We start from the raw sequence: 26,434 nt of genomic DNA on the forward strand, positions 1-26,434 counted from the left end.
CCTAAATCATGTGGAAATCTCAAGATAAGCCTAGAACATTCTGTAAAAAAACTAACCAGTTCTTCTTCAAAATATTTATGCCATTTTATGGGGGAAAAAAGGCACCCTTCTGTACTGTTTGTAGGAAATTGGTGCAGCTACTTTGAAAAAAATAGACAGGTCACTATACTATTCTTGTAAATTTTTACCAAGACTGCAATAATTTCAGAATGGATTTCTTTTAAAATTTTATTTATTTGAAAGAGAATGAAAGAGAGAAGCACGAGTGGGGAGAAGGAGAGGCAAAAGCAGACTCCCCACTGAGCAGGGAGCCCGATGCAGGGCTCAATTCCAAAACCCTGGAATCATGATCTGAGCCAAAGGCACTTACCAACTGAGCCACCCACGCACCTCTTCAAAATAAAATGTTAAAAAAACACATTTGGCATGTTTATAAAAAATAAAAAATAAAAATAAAAAAATAATAAATAAAAATAAAAATTAAAAAAAATTAAAAAAAAACACGTTTGGCATCAGTGACTAAGACATCTAAAGTAAAAGAAAGCAAATAATAATTTCCCATGGTACACAATAAAAGGTAGAAATATATTTTTAGGGTTGCCTGGGTGGCTCAGTCAGTTAAGCAACCGCCTCTTGATTTTGGCTCAGATCATGATCTCAGGATGGTAGGATAGAGCCCTACATCAGGCTCCACAGGGAGTCTTCTTCTCTCCTTCTTCCTCTCCCTCTGCTTCTCCTCCTCCTCGCGCATCTCTCCCTCTCTCTATTAAATAAATAAATCTTTTAAAAAATACATATATGTATATATTTTTTTCAATCTAATGGTAAATATTAGGGCACTTGTATTCATGGGTATAGACAAAAGTTTAACATTCAAATGATTAATTTTTCCATTGTATCCTGAAAATATAAGCACTTAATGGTTAATAAGTAATTATACAAGAAATCTAATTTCTGGGAAAACTGAAAGGACAGATGACCCAGTAGGACTTTTGTGTATCAATTATTCTCACAAAGTAAGAATTATCCCCACTGACAATTAAAGAACATCAGAAAACTGATGTCCGTTCAGAACTGTGTAGGGAAATAACTGAACTTTTCAGATATTACATTTCCCTTAAAACACTGCAAACCTATTGATACCTGAAAATTCTGGAACAGTTATGGTCTAAGGTGGATGAGGAAAAAAAAATTTTTTCATTTAAAAAATACAATGGACAATTTCAAAGCAAAATAAGAATTATTAAAAGAATAGGAGGTGTTATTTGTTTTTTTTATAAGCAGGTAAGGGAAGATGCTCATTTCTAATATGCTCTGCCTACACTGGCAGGTCTGACAAGAACCCGAAAGTACAAAGGGAATTTGTTAATGAATTCACCACAGCCTGAATTATTTTTGTGAGGTCTTGAAGAACTGAGAAGTTGCTAGGGAACTGAAAGAAAACAAATGTAATTATAACTTTTAAAGTAGTGATTGAAGCAATTTACATCAAATAAGTCACAAAAAATAGCTTGTAATGTGGTGGAAAACAGTGGAAGAAAACTGTATACAAATGGATAATAGATAACATCTCTCTATCAATGGAAGTTCATGAGTCACAGAATAGGTTAGATTTTCAAATAGGTTAGATTTTCATCAGCTGCCCCACAATTGGGAGCTCCTTGGAAACAAAGGGATATCTACTCAACTCTGAATAAAAAGCTGTAGATATTTAGCAAATATATGGGTGTAAAAAAAAACAAGGAAATAAAGGAAAGGAGGGACAGAATGGATTAGTGGTAGAAACGGAATATATTAGCTGAACATTAATGCACTGCAGGTTGACTTATACAATAAACTCAATTTAATGCCTCACGAATGTCTACAGATTTCATTTAACCTGAAAATATAAAAAAAGCGTAATGGTGACTAACAATGACTAAAGTATGATATCGAGTAATGTAATGTTCAATAAACCAGGGAAGTTCAGAGAAAAAAGATGCTGTTTTGTTTCAAACAAAATTCAAAACTACTAGAAAATATAACTCAATTAGTGGAAATGCAGTGGTTTTTAAGGTGATGACAGAATGGCTTATTTACCATCTCTGATCAATTATAAAAGATATGTATTTTTATTCAGTACAAGTAGTGGCTCCTTGTCAAGAATTTTACAAAAGCAGTAGCTAATGATCTCCATGACATCTTTGGGAATGAGGAATACAGACAGGTATTCACAAGAAGTGCAAGTCAGGAGAGTTTAATATTCAAGTGGACTTCCCAAAACAAGTAAGTTCCCTATAAAATGGAAGGATGTAAATAATTTACCTTTACCCTTCCTGAGTGTTTAAAGAAATACATCAAGTCTAAAAGGGAAAATGACAACATTTTGAATTTAAGAGCTCACTTCTGGCATAATCTTCAAATAATTTTTATCAAGTTTTCCCATGTATGAAATGTATCATATCCCTCATCTCTCCCTGGTAAAAACTAAGCTAAGATACTGATAGCTTATTTTACACTTGCTACTGAAGTATCTAGGATAAAAAACAACAACAACAACAAAAACCCCAGAACAAAACAAAACAAAAAACTGCCTTTTAAGCTGTCAGCAGGGCACCAAGTATAATCTGCAAAAAAAATAAAGCATTATGATTCTTAAATCCCAAAGGTAAATAATCAAGATGGCAAGACATGCCACATGCTGCTAGTAAAACATCCTACATCCTACAAATCTATTAATGGCTTGACTGAAGCTAATCAAAATAATCAGACCAACTTATTCCACAACCCATGTAGGATTACTTTGGATATACAAACAAAATGAGTGGCATGAAAACTGAGAAAACCATTTCTACTGTTGCCCCACTATTCTTTTTTAGCAAGACATTTTTAAAAATTCATTTGTTTATAGAATTTCAGAGCAAAGCATCTTTCAGTTGCTATACTTAAGACACAAAAGAATTTCAATGGGAATCCTATTTTCATCTAGAGAAGACCCCCAAAAATATCCTTCCAACTGGAAAACTGACGATTTACAGTAAATCTTACCTACTTTGCACTCCCTCTCTAGGTTTCTTAAATTTATTGTCAAGTTCATACTTCTTGATTGGTTCTGTCACTGAAAACACTGACCGATGAATAGAGAAAGCAGAGAGAAAATGAGAAGAGGAAACTAGAGACAGGAAGGAAGTTCTTATATCACTGTTCTTGTTCCATCACAACAGACACTCCACCAAAAATCTGAGACATCTTTCTCTCATTGACAAGGATGAGGGACCTCAGCAGCCAGATGGCTGGCTGTTACACCTGCATTTGGATGTAGTTCGAAATTACTGAATAATTCAGCAATGGCTCACTACAGGACTTGAAACTTTTTGTTCTTCAACCTCAACTGACAAGACAATGACTTTAAATCTATGGGCAGTCAGTCCTTATAAAAAATAAGAGAGATTGATTGGAATCAAAAGGGAAATTGTGCTGAGATACCAAAAAACAATTCTCCGGGTCATTTTACTAATCAAACCTGAAGGGATTCTCTCCTTCCTGCAATTTTGCAACTTTTAACATTGGCTTCCTTCTTCTAGTTTAAAAACAGTGTTCGTTAGATTTTTATTTACATTAATTCTAGGAAGGGAATTGGCTACCTCCCTATGATATTGATGTTTTCTTTGTCTAATTGGGTGGGTCAAGGCACTAATTTGATTCACAGCTGTTGCAAGTTTTTATAGACTTTGGTGAACTTTAATTGCTTATAAATATTGTGTTATAAGACCCGAGCCTTCAGCAGAATCCTGTTCAGCCCCGTATACTTTCAAACTTGACAATATGTTGTCCATTTCCTAAGAATCCTTCATCCCAAATGGCCCTGAGGGTAGAAAGAAAGGAATTACACATATGGCTCACAGAGGAAGTTCATTAAGCTTTTTGCTGTTGACAGCACCTAGTGAATTACTGTCAGAAAAAAAAAAAAAAATTGCCAATAAGCCCTTTCTTTCATAATAGTAAAATTGAAATACAAGGAGAGCACAGCTCAATGCTCGATAGTCTTACTACTCAAAAGTTAGATTATATTTAAATGATGTTCATGACTCCATAGCCAGCCCTACAGTAAGTGTAAATAGAAACTTCAGGCAGGGAATCTCCTGGTGATAAAAGACAAAACTGGCCTCAGGCAGATACCCATCAAAGCTCTGTGACCAGCCTACCTCCCCCAGAGTCTGTACTGCACCAGTATTTCGAATGAAGGACTGTCTCTCTCCTCTGGGCTCCTCCAGTGCCATCCCCAGGATGCCGGTAAGGGGTGGTATCAGGCCTCTGGGGTCTGGCTGAAACTATGAGGAATAGTCAGAGCTGGGGAGAAAGACACACTTTTGCTGCAGGACTAGAGCATGGGCTCTGGAAGCCACTCATCGCCACCACCCCCACACAGGCATTCAATTCCCGCAGCAACAACCATGACTGTTGTGAAAGTGCAAAGGTCCCCTTCGTCCCCCTCCCTGTGGTTCATTCCACCAAAGCCATCCTGGCATCTATAAAGACCAACACCAGGTCAGATCAATGAGCTTCTGATTTCTTCTGGGTGTTCAGGCCAACTACTCTTAACACAAAGTTGGTTCTGTTTGAGAGTCAAGCACAGCTTCTCTGGTCACAAAGGCATGAACTCAAGTGCAACCTCTGCCACTTGAGACTGGTGGCTCCATACGAAATCGAACTTTGTTAAAACCAAGGGACACACATCCATTTAAAATTGTTCTTTTAAAATGTGTCCTTTTGATCTTTTGATACATGTCTTATAACTAAATAGTGACATCTGAACAACTTAGTAGCAAAAGGTTTCTGACTCCTCTTACGGGTTTTTTTTTTTTTTTTTTTTTTGGTGCTTGGTACCTATAAATATTACATTTAAATTTTTTTAATAGCTCTGGTTACTGTGTGGGATGAACAGGAGGCCAATTATGAGGCTGCTGCAGTCACTCAGGAAAGAGACGTCAGTGTCTTGGATGAGTCTGGTAGATGGAGATGGATAGAACAGTGTTGTCCAGGGTTCAGAACCTATTTTCAGGCTGGAGCCAGCAAGACTTGATGGGGCAACAAGTCATCCTACAACAGCCCTCTAAAGGAAGGCACAGTGCTTTGGCCCACATGGCAGCAGACAGCAACAGAGGAATTGTTAAGAGCAGAGCAACTCTGAAAAAGCAACAGCAGAGAGCCCTGCTAAGCAACACATGCATCGGGGGCTTCCTGGAAAGATGGGGGAGTAGCAGGAGTGGAAGCAGGGACGGGTGTTTTTTATGGTCAGTGGGATGCAGTTGTACCCAGTTCTGTGCTGGAGCTGGTGCAAACTGGCTCACACAGGGGACTGTTAAATAGTCGGGAATTTTACGAGTCCCACTAGGAGCTTAAAACTGCCCACAGTTGGGAATATTTACACCACAGAAATTGGCAAATAGTACAAATCAGCGGCCCCACCCCCAGCCACCGTCTCATTACCCCCTTCCCCACCAACACTGGCTGTGAAGTATTTGCCAGCACACCACTGAATGGACTCCACAAGGCTTGAGGCTCTGAGAACCCTGGCAGATGACTTGAGTTACACAAGCAACTGAGCTTATTTCCCTCCTCCCATGAAGCAAGGAATGCTTCTGAATCTCCCAAAATTAAGGTTTTGGAAAATTCTTTGAAATGCAATGTCCATTTGTCCTACCAACCCAACTTCCTAATTCCTAGCCATGTTTTTCCAAAGCTAATATGAAAATCACCTTTTGTTTGGGGGCACATATTGCATAGGAAATCTTTTGTGTCACAGGGAAAGCTGGTTCAGAATTTAACCCACTGCACAGAACTAGACTATAGAAGAATATGCTTAGTCTCAGAGTGATCAAGAGTGACCTTTATTTTTTAAATACATTTTTTTTTAAGATTTTATTTATTTATTTGACAGAGGGAGATCACAAGTAGGCAGAGAAGCAGGCAGAGAGAGAGAGAGGAGGAAGCAGGCTCCCTGCTGAGCAGAGAGCCCGATATGGGACTCGATCCCAGGAGTCCGAGATCATGACCCGAGCCGAAGGCAGCGGCTTAACCCACTGAGCCACCCAGGCACCCAAGAGTTACCTTTATTTTAATTTATTCTTCCAGTATTTTGTAATAGTTATGTGGCCCGATCCTATTCTGATTGAGATGCTAGCAATAGCAGTCTATCACTGATAATATAAAAATGAAATGTAATTAAATGCTTTATCATCATTTCATCAAATCTCTATTTGATGTATTTGATGTATTTCCGTTGGCAACAAAGAACTATGGCCTTGGGATGCCTGGTTGGCTCAGTCAGTTAAGCGTCTGCCTTTGACTCAGGTCAGGATCCCAGGGTCCTGAGACTGAGCCCCAAGCTGGGCTCCCTGCTCAGCTGGGAAGCTGCTGCTTCTCCTTCACCCCTGACCCTTCCCCTGCTCATCCTCTCTCTCTCTCAAATAAATAAATAAAATCTTAAACACACACACACACACACACACACACACTATGATCTTGTAAAGAAGCAAAGAGAAGAAAATTAAATCAAGAATTATAAATCCTAGAGAAAATCACTGTTTACAGTTCTAGATCAGTGCTCAGCAAACTAACATGCCCCTTGGCCGGACAAACTAACTCAGGCTGACCTCAGATACACCCCCATTTACGTACATGTTGTGGATGACTATTTTTGCAACAAGAGCCAAACTGAGTAGTTACAACAGAAATCATGTGGTCCACAAAACCTAAAATATTGACTATCTGGTCTTTTACATAAAAACTGCTGACCTCCAGTGTTTCTCTCCATAGAGATATAATCTGCAATAAAAAAAGGATTCTACCATACATTTTACTTAACCACCTGCTCTCTTCTCCCACTTATACTACGTAGTGGATGTCATGCCATGTCCTTAAATGTTATATTGCACTAATTTTTACAGTTACGTAGTGTTCCATCATCTTGATATAACAAAATTTATTTACCTTGTTTCTAATTGTCTTCTAAGGTAATAAATATTCTTCAGTCCAGCCCTTTCTTTTTATCTCCCTCTTTTTTTAAAAGATTTTATTTTTTTAAGAGAGAGCGTGCACATGCACGTGCACAAGCAGGGAGAGAAGAAGAGGGAGAGGATGATTATCTCCAGCAGACTCCACACTGAGCACAGAGCCCAACTCAGGGATTGATCCCAGGACCCTGAGATCATGACCTAGGCTGAAATCACGAGCCAGAAACTTAAGCAACTGAGCCACACAGGAACCCCTTTTTACCTCTATTTTCTTAGGGCAAATTTCTAATTGCAAAATTGTAAGATCAAAACTGGACATTCTGAAGTTTCAAGACTTGGTAAATATTACAAACCCGTCTGAGGAAGTTTTCCCAATTCGTATCAAATCCACCTTGCCAGGAATTTTAAGTACAAAAGCCTGCATGCTATCTGGGTGAAAATTTCCCAAAGGTTCTTTCAGAATGTTAGGAATAAATATTCTTTAATATATGTCTTTATAAAGTATCCTTATGAGAGAAAGGCAGACAAAACTGATATTCTTCTTATAAATATATTATGCTTCAAATTTTAGACACAGACACATATTTGAAAAGTACATGCTTTTTGGAACTCTGTAAACTGGCTGTGTCAAAGGAACAGTCATAATAAATAACTTCAAGCCTCAACTCTTACCCTGTAAAATAGGAAGAGTAAAAGCTCCTCCAATCTGAGAAGTTACTAAACTAATCAAAACAGTCAAGTAATACATCATCATAACAGTATATAAAATATAGGACTCTGTGAAAGAGTTATTATCTCAAAAGTAAGATGCACTAGTTAAATTATTTCAGCAAGTTTCTATTTACTGCATTTTATTCTTCAATAGTAAAATTAAATCTGTATTAATAGTTTCTTTTAAAAGAAGAAAAGTGAAAAAAAATTTTAAAAGAACAAATGTGTAAATAATGGGATATGGGAACATTAGGGATGCCGTAAATCCCCTCTCCTGTGTGTTTTCCTTCAGAGGAAAATTTCCATGTTGCAAGGCCACTTGATAATTTTTCTGGGTAGGAAAATGCAGGAGCATTACAGGATGTAGATGAAGTTCATGGACATCTGCAGCCTCTCCTCCCATGACCCTTTCTTCAGGAGGACACTACACTTGCTTGATTGTCCCCCTACCTCGCCACCCACACCTTTTCTGCCTCCTTTGCTAGGTCTTCCTCTCATCCTCTTAACATTGGGTTCCAAGGGAGAAGTCCTTGGAGCTTTATTTCCCCTCAACAGTATCCAGCCATATGCCTATAGCACGGATCTCTTACACCTCGTCCAGGTCTGACTTCTCTCCTGGAGTCCAGATTCCCATACCTGCCATCTGATCAACCCTCCAGCTTTAATTACATCTAAAAGCTGGTAAATCCAATCTGAATTCCTGATCTGTTCCCTGAGCCCCCCAGCACACACCACTTACGGATTTTTATCCACCCTCTTGGTTGATGGCATCTCCATATGTCCAATGACTTGGGTGCAAAACTTGGGAGACATTCCTAACTTTTCTCTTTCTATCGCATCCTACCTTTAGTCATCAGGAAACTGAGTTGGCAGACCACCTCTCACCCCTCCAGCCCCACTGCCCCGTTCCATTTGCTCTGGACTGATGTAATTATCACCTGTTTATTTTGCTTTGACACGTAGCTCTCCCCTCACAAACACAGACATAGTCTATTCTCCTGCCAGAATGATCCTATTTAAATTATTTTTTCTGATTCTAGCGTTCCACTCCATGGCCACTTATTCACTCAGAATCAAGATCCAAGTACTTCCACGGCCTGCAAAGTCTTCCCATGGGCTACTCCACAGCACACTTCTTCAACTGCCTCTCCTTGTGTGTTCCCCTCCATTCACTCCACTCCAACCATGCCAGTCCCCTCCTCTGTAACCCCAACAAACCAGGTCCTCTCTGGCCAGAAGGTTTCTTAACCAGTTCTGTCTACCCTCCTTCCAGCTAGTCAGAGAACGAGCTCCCTCAACTCCTTCACGGAGGCCCCACTTAAAACTTCAAGCTGAACCCTGATTCTCCATGGTCCTTATTCTGCTCTGTTTATCATTTTTCTATAGCACATAGTACCTTTTAACATATTATGTAATTTACTCATTTATTATGTTTATTATTTATGATAGGTCCTCCTCGCTCTAGAATGTAAGCTCCGTTTAGATGGGATCTTTGTTTTGCTCAACAGAATAAATGAAATAATAGCTACCTACTTACTAGATAATCCTGAGACTCTATCAAAATTAACAGTTAAAACACAAAGACTTAGGAGAAATGTAGAACAAAATGACGAAAATGGCTTAAATAACACTAATTTTTAAAAAAGAGTTAGGAATGTCTCCCAAGTTTTGCACCCAAGTCATTGGACATATGGAGATGCTATCAACCAAGAGGGTGAATAAAAATCCGTAAGTGGTGTGTGCTGGGGGGCTCAGGGAACAGATCAGGAATTCAGATTGGATTTACCAGCTTTTAGATGTAATTAAAGCTGGAGGGTTGATCAGATGGCAGGTATGGGAATCTGGACTTCAGGAGAGAAGTCAGACCTGGACGAGGTGTAAGAGATCCGCGCTATAGGCATATGGCTGGATTCTGTTGGGGGGAAATAAAGCTCCATGCTATAAATTAATTAATGTTAAAAGGAAATGTATTCAAAATAAGGAAAGGAATGATCAATAAGTAGGTAAGACTTTTACCTGACTAGAAATGAGAAAACCTCCAGAGAGGTCTTTACTCTGCCATTTATTAAAAAGAAGGGGCAACCAAGGTCATGAACAGTCCACAGCATGGACTACTTCATGATCCATAAAGGGGAACAGTCATACAGTAATTTCTCATCTGAAGTAATTATTGTCAGGCAAACACTTTTTGTGAATCGTCAAGTTATTTTAATGTTCTTGTGTTAAATACTTGCTTGGGTTGCCTTTTCTCGGCTTTTAATTGACAATTGGCAGTTAGTGCACAGAAAGCCCCCAAGTGGTTCTCATTTAGGAGAGAGGAAATTGATCCCTGTCCACCTCAGCTCTCTCAGTACACACACAGAAAAGCAAATGGGTGATGGGCAGGATCTCTGGCAAAATAACTGCTTGCTGCCAGGGTCGCAGAGTAGGGCCTGGGATGCAAAATGCCTACAGCCGCCTTCTTGGCTGGCAACAGGAAGATATGGAGTGATCCCAAAGCGTGGGTGTGTGTAACAAGGGACGCCCAAATGACAAAGCATTTTTAGAAAAGTCTTCACTGAGGAGGCTGCTTTTTCTACATAAACTCGTAAGTTATGTTATTTAATTTTTATCGATAAAGATATCAATTAATTGACCAGTAATTGGTATCTTAGAAATTCAGCAATGACTAGATAATTAGCCAGAATCAAGCTGTAAAGTTCCCTATTAATTTAAGGCCTCTCCTTCAGGCCTGCTTTAAATTTGTTTTATGAGACTGATAACATTAAAATAGCTTGAACATGAAAGTTTTAGAACATATTAGAAGCTCGATGTAGGGATCTGTAAACAGAGATAAATAAATATGCGAGGAACTTGCAAGGGACTCCTCTGGCATTTGTATTTCCGTACTCCGAGAGACGCCTTCTCCCTTTTTAATTGTGCTAGTGCCCTCTAGCGGTCGGAGTGGCACCTGCAGGTTTTACTAAGTCCTTCCCAGCCTCCATAACTGGGGGCCACTTACTTCCCAAAAGAAGATAAAGAAAAAGAAAAAGAAAAGAAGTCCATCCATGGAATCATCTTTATTTCATTAAGATTTATTTATTTATTGAGAGAAAGAGAATGCACGTGTACCCAATCAGGGGGAGGGGCAGAAAGAGAGGGAGAGAGAGAATCCTCAAGTTGACTCCTTATACTTAGCCCCATGCAGGTGGATGCAAGGATCCTGAGATCGTGACCTGAGCCAAAACCGACAGTTGGCCACTAAACCAACTGAGCCACCCAGGTGCCTCAGATCATCTTTAAAAAAAAAAAAAAAAAAAAAAAAATGCTTCACCCAGAATGGAAAAACATACAGAAAAAAATGAAGAAAATGAATTCTACATCATGATTAGAAAAAAGCTCTATACATTAATGGAATCTCGAAATTCTGAAGAAAGGTGACTCCTGAGGTCAAAGATAAAGTTGAGAATTTTAGAAAGCTATGGACTTACTTCGCAGAAAATTATGCATGCACCTGTACTTTCAAGAGTTCAGGTAGCACCAATTCAAAGGCTTGGGGTTTAGATAGCTGTGTACATGTCCCAGGTTCCCCCGGTCAAAAATTCTCTCAAATGTTGAATTTGGAAATCAAGTTGGAGAAAAATATGTACCCTATGATGGTATGCAAAATGAGACTGTATAGTTTCTATGTATACAGAGTAAAAATACACAAACCATGCGAATGACACATACTGATTTTATAATAGTGTTTATCTCTCAGAGCGAGGGAGGGGAATGGGATGGGGAAAATGAAGGATGGCCACAGTTACATCTGCAGTATACCACTTCTTCAGAAACTATTCAGCTATAAAGGGTATAATACTATTTTACTAAAGCTTAGTAGTAGATACATAAACAATGAATTTCCATAACTTTGTTTCCCATTCTTGTCCATATATTTGATGGATTTCCCAACTTTAAAAAGTTACATTTAAAAAAATATATAATTATTATATTTAAATAATATATGAGCTAATTTCATGCTGATGGGGTTCAGGGCAGGCCACTCCAAAATATGCAACTTTAACATACTGATTATTGTGAATTAAAATCACTTAAGAAACAGCTCATCCAAGAAACACACTCTGTCTTCTGTCCCTCTGAAAGCAGGAAATAAATTCCTCTGTGAAGAGTATCCACCCTGCACTTGGTAGGTAGAAGGCAAACTTATTGCCAGAGATACGGAATTCAGGGCCAAGAAAGCTTTACAAACAAACCTTGATAATTGCTTATGAATTTGCCCAAGCCCCTTTGTCAAAATAATTCACAAATAATTGTTTATTTATTTAAAAGGTATAAAAGCTGCCTGCTTTGGTCACTCTTTTGAATTTCGTATTCCTATGAGCTCCCATACAAACAAGATTAAATTGTTTTCCTCCTGTTAACTTGTCTATGTCAATCTATTAGGCCAGCCAAAGAACCTGAACAGGAAGAAGAGAAGTTTTCCTCCCCTACAGTTTTTATGTAAAAAAGGTTAGTGTTCAAAAACCAAAAGTAAGTCCAAAAGTAAGCTCATGTTCTGAAAAGCAAATGTAATTCTACATTATATAAATCACCCAAGCTTATTTTTAAATATAAACTAAAATTTTAATATTATAAAGAGAACTATTGTTCTCTTCAGAGTTCTTAAGTAGAAAAGCTTTTATTTTTATGGTTATAATTTGATTTCTTGATAGAGAAAGAGGAAAAGGGTGAAATTCTTCTGAAACTAATGTTAGATTAGAGCAAAATTTATTATCGATCCATATTCATTCTACTATAAAATATAATGAGAGTTTAGATAAGGTATTATTCTCCTTGGGGATTTCATATATAACAAAGTCAGCGTGAAGCTTGACTACGCCACGGCCTGAGAGGCTGAACCTAATAGCCGCTTAATTGATTCATGCTTGTGGCTGCTCTGCCGCATAGCATCCCAGAGCGTTCAGAGGCCGTGATCAGATACAGCTCATCACAATGCAAAGCAGCAGGGTCTTGTGCCTCCCTTGATTTAAATAGAATGTGGGAGGAATGAGGCAGCACAGACAATGTGGAAGACCTGTAGGGAAGAGGCATTAGCTTCTGGTTCACCTCTCCATTGATAGAGCTGGCAGACCTCAGACATGCCTAGGGAGGTAAAATCATGACCATAGCATTCACCATCTGTTGGACAACATGGTTGGCTTCTACGGGTCAGGATCAAGGCTGCATTCCTACCTGCCCTCTACCCTTAAGGAGAAGCAATGTTAATTTCTGAGGACTTTTGCTGGGCCCTGGTGTTGGGGCAGAGGGCAGAACTTTCACTGTTGTTACTACAGTAAGGGTGGCACAAAACCTTCCACTTCTCTGTCAGTGTTCTCCAGCTAGGTTTGGTTTCTTAGAGGTTCTGTCTTTTCTGATTTGTCTCATTAAGATGACTTCCCCACCAACGGCAGCTCTAGCAAGAGACCAGACTCTGATTTCCATCGATCAATTAACTCCTTCCTACTGCCTCCTCCCACCACCCACCCAAACCACACTTCCTATCTTGCAAAATGAAGGCTTGACCTGGGGTAGAGCATTAGACCACTTCATTCTAGGTCTTTGGGAGAGAATCATCCTATTTTTTTCGTTTTTGGTTTTTTGTGGGTTTTGTTTGTGTTTGTGTTTGTGCTTGTTTTTGTTTTGCCATTAGAATAAGAGGACCTGGAGGAATTCCTTTCAGTTAGGTCTTTGACAAAAGACACAGAGTTAATGGTTTCAGCCCTATGTAAGCCCAGCACAATCTGTCAGGTCTAGGAATTCCACACACGGTATTGGCACCAAGTGCACAAATTAATAAACAGTATACTTGGCCTGGCCTCATTCTCAGTGCACGTATTTCCCCTGGCAAATCCAGTAATAGTAGCTGTGCACAAGTGGCTATCTTGAATCTGGTGCTCTTGACTGAATCCTGGCCAAATATCAACTCAGAAATGACCAATATATGCTCTTAAAACAGTTGGGAGTGGAATGGGGAAGAAAGATTAAGGCAAAATGAAGACACCCTCTATGCAACCACCATCTTAAGACATGGACCCATCAATGTGGGTCCCCAAATACATATTTCTGAAGCACCTAAACTATATCTCTGAATATTTGAATATTCTGAGCTATTTTTTTAATCCTTGTTTATATTTGTTACCTCCTAAAGCAAGTTCTGTCCGTCCTAAATGATTTCCTTTAAAACCAATCTGTCTTGGGGTGCCTGGATGGCTGTCTGAAGAGCATGCAACTCTTGATCTCCAGGTAATGAGTTCAAGCCCCACTTTGTGTGTGGAGATTACTTGGAAAAATAAAACTTGAAAAAAGTTTTTTAAAAAACAATCTGTCTATAAACTACTCCTACAGGTAAACTGAAGGTGAGTATCAATGTAATAGGTAAATAGCATTAGACCACAATCATCATCTTTTACCACCAACAAAAAAGGGGGCAAATAACCTTATCTTACCCAAGCTGAATGAGAATTCACTCTAGAATTTCCTTCTCATGAGGCAGAACTTGACATTCAACAACTCACGCATTTCATTTTCAGACGTAAATGAACACACTGCAGTTAATTTGAGAGTTAATTCCTAGTTAGAAATAAATGGAGTACATGTGGGGGAAAATAACTCCTAATTGAAATACACTGAGTGACTATAAAGTTACTCATAGTGCTACGCATACCAAGCAGATTGTTAGTAGCCAAGTAAAGGTAGAGGATCAATGTGGCACCAGGACCTTAATTATGTTAATGATCTATGGCAACGTGGACCGTGCACTGGGTTTCTAGAATTGTCCTTACAGAAATTCAAAAGTGCCCAGTACCAAACCTACCAGAGTTAACATTTTATTTTAGATGGAAAGGCTAGATTAGCGAAAAGAGCTTGGTCTCTGAATGCAGGCAAACCTCAATTTGAAATCTAGTGAAACCACAGCCAGGTGAACCTTGGGAACACATGCCTCAGTGTTTATAAATACAGGAATAACATCAGGACCCTGCCTGAAATTTAATAACATCTTTATATGCAAAAGTACTGATAAAGATACGATCTTTTTATTTTTTTGAAGATTTTATTTATTTATTTGACAGACAGAGATCACAAGTAGGCAGAGAGGCAGGCAGAGAGGAGGAAGCAGGCTCCCCGCTGAGCAGAGAGCCCGATGCAGGGCTTGATCCCAGGACCCTGGGATCATGACCTGAGCCGAAGGCAGAGGCTTAACCCACTGAGCCACCCAGGCGCCCCTAGATATGGTCTTTTTAAAACTTCTCCTCCAGTTTGGGTAATCTCAGTGAGTAAAGCACTGAAGTCCAAATTTAATGTCAAAATTTAGATTTGACAACATGAAAATTAAATGGAAAACTAATTAGCAATCATTATGCTCATCAAATATAAGTCTATTTAATATCATTTCTTTTGCCTGGTTCAATGCTTTCTAGGCTTCCATGAAGCAACACTCTGAATCAAATACCAATAGCACACTTGTTTCATGTGATGCTACATTACAGAGACAATAATAAAAATGTTATGGAAAGTCAAGAGATATGACTCTAGTCTAGATGAATGAAACACAATTTAATTGAGAATATGGATCAGAAGACTTAATTTTTTAAAAAGCAATTTTCTCCATTGGGTTTGTCCTAGCTTTATAGTTCTATGCAGATTTTTTTTTTTTTAAGATTTTTATTTATTTATTTGACAGACAGAACACAAGTAGACAGAGAGGCAGGCAGAGAGAGAGGAGGAAGCAGGCTCCCCACTGAGCAGAGAGCCCGATGCAGGGCTTGATCCCAGGACCCTGGGATCATGACCTGAGCCCAAGGCAGAGGCTTTAACCCACTGGGCCACCCAGGTGCCCCTCTATGCAAATTTTTAATATCCAATACAGATCTCGTAGGGTTATCACTCATGCCCACAGCTAAAAATGCTCGTTTACAAATGTTTATCTTACCAAAGAGATAAACATTAAGGTGCTCTGTAACGGGTTTTTGTTTTGAGTTTATCCATTGATTTGTAAAATTCAGAGTGTGCAGATCCCTGTGTTAGGCTTTTAAATTTGCAAGCACTGGAGTTCAATCAATTCCAATTGTTGGAGTGGGACCAACATCCTTAGGTGAAAGAAAACATTACTTGATAACTCCTTTTATCTTCTTTAAGCTGAGAAAAGCAGCAGTCTCATTCAAATGCCAACTTCCCAATGAGAAACACATACTTTCTGCTTTATCTCCAACATAAGGCAGAAAGAAAAAGAGAATACAGCAAGCAGGAGAATATTACATTGTGTCTGAACATCTGATAGCCCCGCACATCAGAAACAGATCTAATTGAATGGCTCACACCTTTTAATGGATACAGCAGCTATTAAACAGACTTATTCCTTTAGTCACAGAAACCAAGTCTTTATATTTCTTTTCTCACATAAGTATTAAAAATTTTTATTACCTTTTTCCTGATGGTAAGAGTAATACATGTTCATTACAGAAATGCGTAATAAGAAAACAAAAATCATCCGTAGTCTTATCACATTTAGAGATAAACATTATTAACGCTTGTATGTACTACTTCTCTTTTCTTTTTCCTATAGATATTCATATATATTTAGTTTTCTATATTGCTGAGATTATAATGTCAATATCATATCGTATCAGTTGTATCTTATTCATTTACTATTAATTTCTAAATATTTTTCAAACCCAATAACTACTATTTGAGTACATAACTTCTAGTGACTGTATAATATTGTATTGAAGTTACAAGGCACATGAGCATCCTCCTACTATTGAACACTTAACTCTTTAAAGAGGTTAAGAAGGTGTTTTCAGAATCAATGATTTGGTTCAATTCTTGGCTGGCTCTGCCACTTATTAGCTATGCGACCTTAGTCAAGTTCTTAATCTCTCTGAACTGATTTTCTCATCTACAAAAATTAGGAAAATAATACCAGCTACTTTACAGGGTTGTGACAGTAAATAAATGATGCATATAAAAGAGCTAAGCACAGTGTCTGCCTTTTCTCATTAAATGTTAATTATTTTGATGCTATGATAAACATCTTAGGTCAGACAGTTTTGGTCTAGTTTTTGTTTAATTTAGACATATGCCAAGAAAATTAGAAATAGAATGGGAGAGTGTATTTTAAAAAAGAACTTTTCAGCTTTTAGCACAACCAAGAGAAACTGTTGAACAGAGACTAGACTTTGTCTTAATATGTTAGATTATTCAGGTGAAGCAAACCAGCAAGACAACATAGAAAAGCTAATGGATTTAAATGATGCAAGAATAAAAACATTTTGAGAATGCCTTCTCTCCTTGGAATTTTTCATTCATTTCTCAGAGTGTTAAAAACAGAAAGATGACTGGTCCACTCAGTAAAAGACACTAGAAACAGATGATATGGGTGCCTGGGTGGCTCAGTCGGTTAAGCATCTGCCTCTTGCTCAGGTCATGCATGATCCTAGGGTTCTGGGATCCAGCCTTACACTGGGCTCCCTGTTCAGTGGGGAGCCTGCTTCTTTCTCTCCCTCCCACTCTGCCTACTTGTGTACTCGCTCTCTGTCAAATAAAAAATTTAAATCTTTAAAAAAAGAAGAAGAAGAAAGAAAGAAATGACAGATGATAGGTAGGAGACATATAATATTCTGTACATATCTTAGAAGAAATAAAACCTTTTATATGCAGTAATTCTGACCTGCCCAGGCTTCCCATCTGTCTAAACATTCTCTTCTTTCCTTTTGTTCATTTCTTACTCCACAGCTAACCTAGAAAAGTAGCTGCTAATTGCTGATCTTCTGTACAGATGCTGACTTCACTGAAAAATACTTTCATACACACAAAATCTGTTTATCCATAAGTCATCAAATATGAGAGAAAGGAAAAGAAAAGAGTAGTAAAAGGAACTTAAAAATATCCAAACTCATACCCCTGAAACAAATAAGACATTATATATTAATTAAAAAAAAAAATCCAGGGGCACCTGGATGGCTCAGTGGGTTAAGCCTCTACCTTCAGCTCGGGTCATGTTCTCCGGGCCCTGGAATCCAGCTCCGCATCGGGCTTGGCATCGAACTCACCTGCTTCCCCCTCTCTCTCAGCCTGGCTCTCTGCCTACTTGTGATCTCTGTCAAATAAATAAATAATTTTAAAAAATCTTAAAAAAAAAAAATCCAAACTCATTTACTCTCACAAATCTGAAATACTCTTAAAAATAGAAGTTAGTTAGTCTAAAAATCAATTTATTGCATTTGTCATATGAATATTCATGTATTAAGCAGGTAATTTTTTTAATCTACATTTAAAAAAATGAAAACCAACCAAAAAGAAACCCCACAAAACTTGGGCAACTGAGTTTACAAAACAACTGTGGCAGCTAACCTCTAGGATGGCCCTGGTATAGTCACAGTGAATACAGTTCACCTATGAAGCCAGCAGGGTACCTTGGAAAATGACTGAGTGTGATTTCAGAGGCCAGGTCATCAAATACATTGTAGCTTCCACCTTGCTCTCTCCTGGACCACTCTGGTGGAAGCTAACCACCACGGTGTGAGGACACTTAAATAGCCCTATGGAGAAGGCCGGGCTGTGAGGAATTAAGGCCTCCGGCCGCTAGCCATCATCAACTCACCGGCCTTATGAGAGAGCCACTGTGAAGCAAGGCCTCCAGCCCCTGTTCAGATGTTCTAGCTGACATCTTTTTTTTTTTTTTAATTTTTTTTTTATTTTTTAAGATTTTATTTATTCATTTGACAGACGGAAATCACAAGTAGGTGGAGAAGCAGGCAGAGAGATAGAGGAGGAAGCAGGCTCCCCGCCAAGCAGAGAGCCCGATGCGGGGCTTGATCCCAGGACCCTGGGACCATGACCTGAGCTGAAGGCAGAGGCCTCAACCCACTGAGCCACCCAGGCGCCCCATGACATCTTGACTGTAACCCTGTAATCCCTTAGACCCTGAGCCAGAATCACTTAACTAACCTCGTCTGGGTACCCCCACATTCTTGACCTACAGGAAATTTGTGATATGATAAATGTTTATTATCATTTTAAGGCAGTAAATTTTGAAGTACTTTGGTATGTATGCAATGATATATAGACAGTACAAGTGAAGTTGGTGTTCTTACAGCATTACTATTATTAGAGAACTCGTTTAACTCACATTAGCCAAGTAAAACTTTCCTTCATGATGTGTAAAAGGAATATAGAATAACAACTAAAAAAAAAAAAATTAACTTTGGGGCCAGGTAGGCAGGACATTCAAGTTTTCTCTAAGTATTTGAAAAAAATACTCAACCTCATTAGTCATCAGGGCAATTCAAATTAAAACCACAAAAGATACAACTATACACCCACTACAAGGACTAGAATTAAAAAGAATGGTCATACCAAGTGTGCAAGTGTACAATCTCTTTGGTCAACTATTTGGCAGTACAGTATGTACTAAAACTAAACTTATCCAACCATTGCACTCCCAGTAATAAACCCAACAGAAATGTACACATCTGGGCACCAAACAACATGTACAAAAATGTTTATAGCCAAACAGTGGGAATACTCCACATGTCCCATAGCAGTAGAATGGAAAAACTGAGATGTATTAATGCAATGACACACGACACAGCAATAAGAAACATATTACAGACATACTCAACAATAAGAATGAACCTCACGTATAGAGTGCAAGAAGCTAGTCTAAGGCAAAAAAAAAAAGAAACAAAGGAAGGAAGGGGGGAAGGAAGGAGGGAGGAAAGGAGAGGGAAAGAATACAGTTGTGTGATTCTGTTTACAAAGAGTTCAAAACCAGTCATAACTAATCTATGCTGATAGAAGCCAAGATATGGTTATCTTTGGGGAGGAGGAGATAGACAGGGAAGAAGTGACTGTGACTGGAAAGAGACTGGGTGGGGAGATTTGGGGGCTGATAATGATCCATTTCCTGATCCTCCTGGTGGTTACTTTGGCATGATCACTTAGCAGAAACTCATTAAGCTGTGTATCTTTGATTTCTGTACTTTTTTATATGCAGGCTAGTCTTTGATAAAAATTTCACTTAAAAAATATACTACATGCTAGGTATCAACCTTAATTTCTTTATTTTCATGGTTGAACTTCCATTAGATAGGAGAGAATTCTTGTATTTAGGAACCACATACTTAAATATTAAGGGAGAAGAGGGCATATGTCTGAAATTCTCAGGTGGCTCAGGAAAAAACCAAAATATATAACTTATTTATATATATATATATATATATATATATATATATATATATATATATTTTACACGTTTTTCTCATCACTGGGTTTCTCCTTCTTTATATATATAAATAAAATATATAAATTATATACATATTATAAAAAAGAGAAACCCAGTGATGAGAAAAATGTGTAAAAATAAAGTTAACAATGGGGGCGGGGGTGTCTATGCCAAAGTATGTGAGAGTTCTTTGTGTTATTCTTATAATTTTTCTATGAATTTGAAATTATTTCAAAATAAAAAGTTTAAAAGCATATTTAAAATACATCCAACAGTTCTACTTACTGACTGCATTTCCATGAGTTTATGGTCAAATTTATAGGTAAAATTCTCTATGCCTTAGAAATCATAGAAATGGGGATATTAACATCTATCCTTCATTATAATGATGGGAGGAAATAAGATAATTGGTAACAGATATGTAACTTACCCTATGTCATACACCTAGTAAGTGTGAGCCAGAATCTGAACTCTGGAACTCTGAACCAAGAATCTGCACTGTCAACCAGCATATAAATCAGTCAAGCTAATGACACAGTGAACACCACAAAGTAGATGTCATTAACAGTTATCCATGGTGATGATGATGCCTGCATTGTTAGTTTGCTAGGTCTGAGATAACAAAGTTCCACAAATTGAGAGGTATAAAACAACAGAAATTGTGGGACGCCTGGTTGGCTCAGTGGGTTAAGCCTCTGCCTTCAGCTCAGGTCATGATCTCAGGGTTCTGGGATCGAGTCCCGCATCGGACTCTCTGCTCGACGGGGAGCCTGCTTCCTCCTCTCTCTCTCTCTCTGCTTGCCTCTCTGCCTACTTGTGATCTCTGTCTGTCAAATAAATAAAATCTTAAAAAAAAAAAAATAGAAATTGATTCCCCCATAGTTCCAGAGGCTAGAAGTCCAAAATCAAGGTTAGCAGGCCCTTGATCCCTCCAAAACCTCCAGGGGAAGATTCTTCCTTCTTCTCATCTATTATAAGGGCACTATTCATATTGGATTCAGGCCCCTCAATTCGGTTTGACCTTATCTTAACTTGATTACATCTGCAAAGACCCTACTTCAACATACAGTCACATTCACAGGTACTGAGGGTTAGGACCTCAACCTATATTTTGAGAAGACATAATTCAGCCCATAAAAAATGCTTAAGAACTTTCTGTCATATTCTTGCCAAACAGAGTAAGTTTAACTGAAAGAACTTCCCTGCTGATTCCACGGAAGAGAGAAAATGATACTTGGGCAAGAGGAAAAGAAATCCTCTTATGGCTTTTCTGCTTTAAAAAAGTGAAATGGAGATGCTCCATTCTGCTTTCAGAAATGCAGTCATTTCAAAGTTTATGCAGTTCCTTCTGTATTAAAAGTTATACAACAAAGGCAAATAGCTCTAGAGTACTTTAAAAACGGCAGTTTTGAGGAAATGTCATTGATGGGTACCTCAGGATAATAAACATAAATAAAGTGTTACACATACATGAGCAGTGACTCTGGCAAATTGTTACATTTAGGTAAAAGTTTCTCTTCCTCTCTGAGAAGTACCTTTATTCCTGGGAAATATGTGTGTCTGTCTGTGTATTAAACTTGGTAGCTGGAGACTTTCACTGAAAGAATATACATCTATTTAACACTGGAGGAAGAATGGAAAAGAGAGAATGGAGAAAGAGGTTTGACTTAAATCTAGCACCCACCTTCACCCAGCATGGTGAAGCCGCCAGGGATGATATTCTAGCTTAAAGAACTCAGATATTCAGAAATGTCATGCCTGCATTATTATTCTCGAGATTACATGGTAGAGGAAGATCAGACACACATCCCTGCAAACAGAGAAGTGGGTTTCCCAAAAGGGGACTAGAGGTTCATACTGCATAGATATGAATGAGAAAGCAATTGCTGAGAAATGGGGCTGAGGGCAGGAGATCACGGAAGGAACCTGTGTTGTGTCCACAAAGGAAATACTCCACAAAGGGTCTAGCCTCTGGGAGTTTTTCCCTTGGGCAATGAGAATAAAACATGCAGCATATGGTTTAAAGTTTTTTCTCTGAGTCATAATTCTCTTTATTCCCAACACAGTGAGTCAGATATATCTGTACAGCCTAGGGAGTAAGGTATGGGATTAAGTAATAAAGGCAAGTGTAGCCAGTTGTTCATCTATCCCTCTGCATCCTAATCAAGGGAGGCCTATTTTCCAGAAAATGTAAGCATTGTTAGCATCAAAAAAGAGTCGTGATCAGTCCCAAAGCTGAACAGCATTAGACAGGAAAGACCAGAAAGCCAAGAAAGGCAACAGTCTAGCGGACTATTCAGAAGCTGATGTAAGATAAACAAAATTTCCTTTAAAATCAATTCTGGGAGATCTATGAATAAAGTGAAGGTGTAATATTACACGATCACTGCAAAGCTCTCCCACAAAATCCCACCACTCTTTCATTACTCTTGTATTGTTCGTTCATATTTTATGACTTGTATTAAGGAAAGTTGCCAGAAATTTGCAGAAAAGATGATGCTGTTATCTTTTTTAAGATTTTATTTCATTTATTTATAAATTAAGATTTATTTATTTATTTGACAGAGAGAGTAAGTGAGAGAGTGAGTATAAGAAGGCAGAGCAGCAGGCAGGGGTAGAGGGAGGAGCAGGCTCCTCACTGAGCAAGAAGCCTGACATGGGGCTCGATCCCAGGACCCTGGGATCATGACCCGAGCCAAAGGCCACTTAACCAACTGAGCCACCCAGACACCAGATGCTGTTATCTTTTAATATCACATAAATAAGACCACGTAAGGGCCATCTACCAGAGAACATAACTTTCTTTGATTTATTTACTGTTCATTACTCATTAGGGTCTGACGTCTGTGAAGTTAGGTGTTTAACTTGTAGAAACTGATCAATTGCAAATCATGTCTGTCCTAAAGAGAAGCTATCCCTGAAAGTTATGGTTTACTGTCATGTAGAACATTAACTAGATCTGTATGTAATTTAGCAACTGAAATTCAGAACTCCTTTTATTTATATTTTTTACTTATATATAACAGTCTCATATTCTTGTTTGCACTAGTTTTGTTAACCAACTCTTATATTAAATAACAGTTTTATTCTGTGCTATCTACTTTTATATAAATTACATTTGTATTTTTAAATTACAATAACACCTGCATACATCTGTAGCATATCCTATCAAAAGACAAATATTTGGGGGGTGGTGCCTGGCTGGTTCAGTCAGTTGGGCCTCCGACTCTTGATTTTGGCTCAGGTCATGATCTCAGGGTCATGGGATAGGGCCCCACGTTATGTTCCATGCTGGGCATGAAACCTGCTTGGGATCCTCCCTCTCTCTCTCTCTCTCTCTGCCCTCCTTTGCTTTAAAAAAAAAAGGGGGGGTGGCGCTTGGGCAGCTCAGTTGTTTAAGCCTTCGGTTCAGGTCATGATCCCTGGGTCCTGGGATGGAGCCCTGCATTGGGCTCCCTCTCCCTTTCCTGCTTCTCCCTATATTTATGGTCTCTCTCTCTCTCTGTCAAATAAATAAATAAAACCTTAAAAAAAAAAAAACATATATTTTCAATTTTGAGCCTGGTGTTTAGAGCCAGAATGGACAGAAGGGGGAAGAGCAAAAAAGAACATATTGGACATTTCAGGAAGTACATTTATAGTTTGTAAAAGCAAAAAATATGATATTTTATATTTGACAATAGTAAACAAAGCTTCAAAATTGATTTTGGCTGGTGGGAACACATAGACGACAATAATTTTCAGATGGAGCATGATAGTTTTAGGTTTATTAGAAAAGGGGATTATTGTCAAAAGAATTCCAAAATGTTCCTTTAGGAAACTGTTCAGTATTATAAACCTCATGCTTGCAAATATGATGCACTACTCTGTTTATTAATCCCCTTATTTTTAAATTATATAAATAAACCAAAATGCTGTGCTTGCCACAAATATACTTTAAGACTTTATCTTTGGCATTCCATAAATAATCATTTTGTAAGTTACGATGGTCTGTGACCAATTAGCTCAGCTTGTTAGTCACTGTGTTAATGAGGCCAAGGGCTCAGACTTGATCCCCAAACAATCAAGCTAGTCTCACAAACCCACGCTGTATCATTAATCACAAGAGGGAATCTAACATTCAGTAAGAATGTGGATGAAGCAGCACAAATCCATCAACCCCAAAATAACCTCAACTGTACACCCCAAATTTCACAGGTTGACAGCATTCTTTATTACATTGTGCAGACTACAGAAACATGTCAAACCTGGAGCTGACTATGGCCAATGACTTTTTTTCTCCCTAACTAACGAAAAATAAGAACGTTGACCATAAGATTTCACAGAATGCTTTAGTTTTAATAATCCATTCACCAATATTAATAGCTACGGTTTCTCTTAGATTGAGAAATTGATTTTGCTCTAATCATCATTACAAACTGGAGCTCCATCTCCTGCTGACCTACCCTTGGCTTCTATTTAACTCCCTCTGACTTATCTGGTTTATCCAGGGATTGTGGTTTCTGTCATCAAACCAGTTCTAAGAGTGTTAAACCCCCTGCAGCTCTTCTTCCTTTGCCATAGGCTTTTGGTGACTTTAAGAAAATGTACACCTGGGTCCCCTGGGTGGCTCAGTGGGTTAAGCCTCTGCCTTCGGCTGGGGTCCCTGATCTCAGGGTCCTGGGATCCAGCCCTGCATCAGGCTCTCTGCTCGACGGGGAGCCTACTTCCGCCTGCCTCTCTACCTACTTGTGATCTCTAGCTGTCAGATAAATAAATAAAATCTTTAAAATTAATGAATTAATTAAGAAAAGAAAAGAAAATGTACTCCTCCTCAGTATCTAAGGACTCAGTCTTTGCTGGTCTCCTTACAAAAGGAAGAATTTTGTTTTTCTGTTCCATATGTCAAAAGCAAGAGGAAGAGAGGGAATCCTTTACTGAATATCATGACATATTCTTACCACATATCAGGTATTTTTTACTGATTTCCTACGCAAAGTCCAACAGGATTTCATATCAAAAACAGTAGGTTCCCTAAAAATTAGTTTGGTACTTAGTTTTTGCAAGGCTAAACTAACTATTCTGTGTTAAAGAGATCACATTTTTTTCATGCATTCAAATGAGAAGGGCTCCTTCCAGAGGTTTCTCAGACGCTGTTTTTATTCTATTATCTCATTACGCAACATAAAATAAGTTAATAAAATCATCTTCTCATTTTTATATGAAATTTACACTATATGACACGGTGATAAGGCTCTATATAGAGAAAATTGTGCAGAAATGGAGAGAAAGCATTGGAGGATGTGAAGGGAATTCGCAAACATCTGGGTAGCTCTTTCTTCTCCCTCCAGTCTTTCCTCTTGGTGAAACCTGTCCTGGTCATTGCAGTTTTATCCCTTTGATCTTCTATCACGTGTTCTGCTTTTTGTCCATAAGACTCAGGGTCAAATTTTTGTCTTTATTATGGACATTGTTTATCAGCTACCTTCCCTTACTCTATGAGGCAACAGTTCATCCATTTAATTCACTCTTGTATCCCAAGGTTCTAGAGAATTACATAACACAGAGTAAGCGCCCACCAGCCTGCTCTAGTGCACTCTCTCTCTGTAGATAGAATCAATGGAAAGTGTAGTCAGGAACAGCTTCTCTGGAAAGCTGACAGTGAAAAGAGATGTGAAGTTGGTGAGAGGATGACCCCTGAAGGTGGACTTATGCCTGGAGAGTTGAAGAAGGAGCAGAGACTCCACTGTGGTTGCAGTGGAACACGACAGGAAATGGTGTAGGATGAGAGGGAAGTAAGGGACCAGATGCCCAGAGTCTGGGCGTCATTATAAGTGCTTTGCCTTTTACTTGGAGTGAGAAGGGAAGCCACCGGCAGTTAGAGCTAAGTTAAATCAGGATTATACATACTTTTTTTTAAAGATTTACTTATTTTTATTTATTTGAGAGAAGGAGAGCATGCCGAGGGGGAGGGGCAGAGAGAATCCTTAAGCAGACTCCCCCCTGAGTGCAGAGCTGATACAGAACTTGATCCCAGGACCCTGAGATCAAGACCTGATCTGAAATCAAGAATCAGCTGCTTAACCAAATGAGCCACCCAGGCAATGCAGGATTGTATATGCTTTTTAAAGAATTTCTCTGTCTGGCTACTCTGTTGAGAATGACTGCAGGGGGCAGAAATGAGAAAAACACTTAGAAGATGGTTGCAATAATCTAGGAGGGAGATGACAATTACTTTGGTAGTAGAGACTGGTCAGATTCTGTAAACATTTTCAAGATGTAGTTGATGCGATTTATTGAGAGATTGGCTGTGGGGTAGGAGAGTAAGAAACTCAGGGTGACTTCAAAATGTTTGACCTAAGCAAGTGGCTGGATATAGATACCACTAACTAAGATGTAAAGACTATAGAAGACATCCTTGGGAAGAATGAAGAAAGGCACTGAAAATCAGTATTTGTTAAATAGCATTTCACTATTATTCCCTTACTTAAGAAAGCTGGGAAAA

This window comes from Mustela putorius, unplaced genomic scaffold (genome assembly GCF_011764305.1).
Source record: "Mustela putorius furo isolate JIRA1106 unplaced genomic scaffold, ASM1176430v1.1 tig00000275_pilon_pilon_pilon, whole genome shotgun sequence".
In the NCBI taxonomy this organism is placed as follows: domain Eukaryota; kingdom Metazoa; phylum Chordata; class Mammalia; order Carnivora; family Mustelidae; genus Mustela; species Mustela putorius.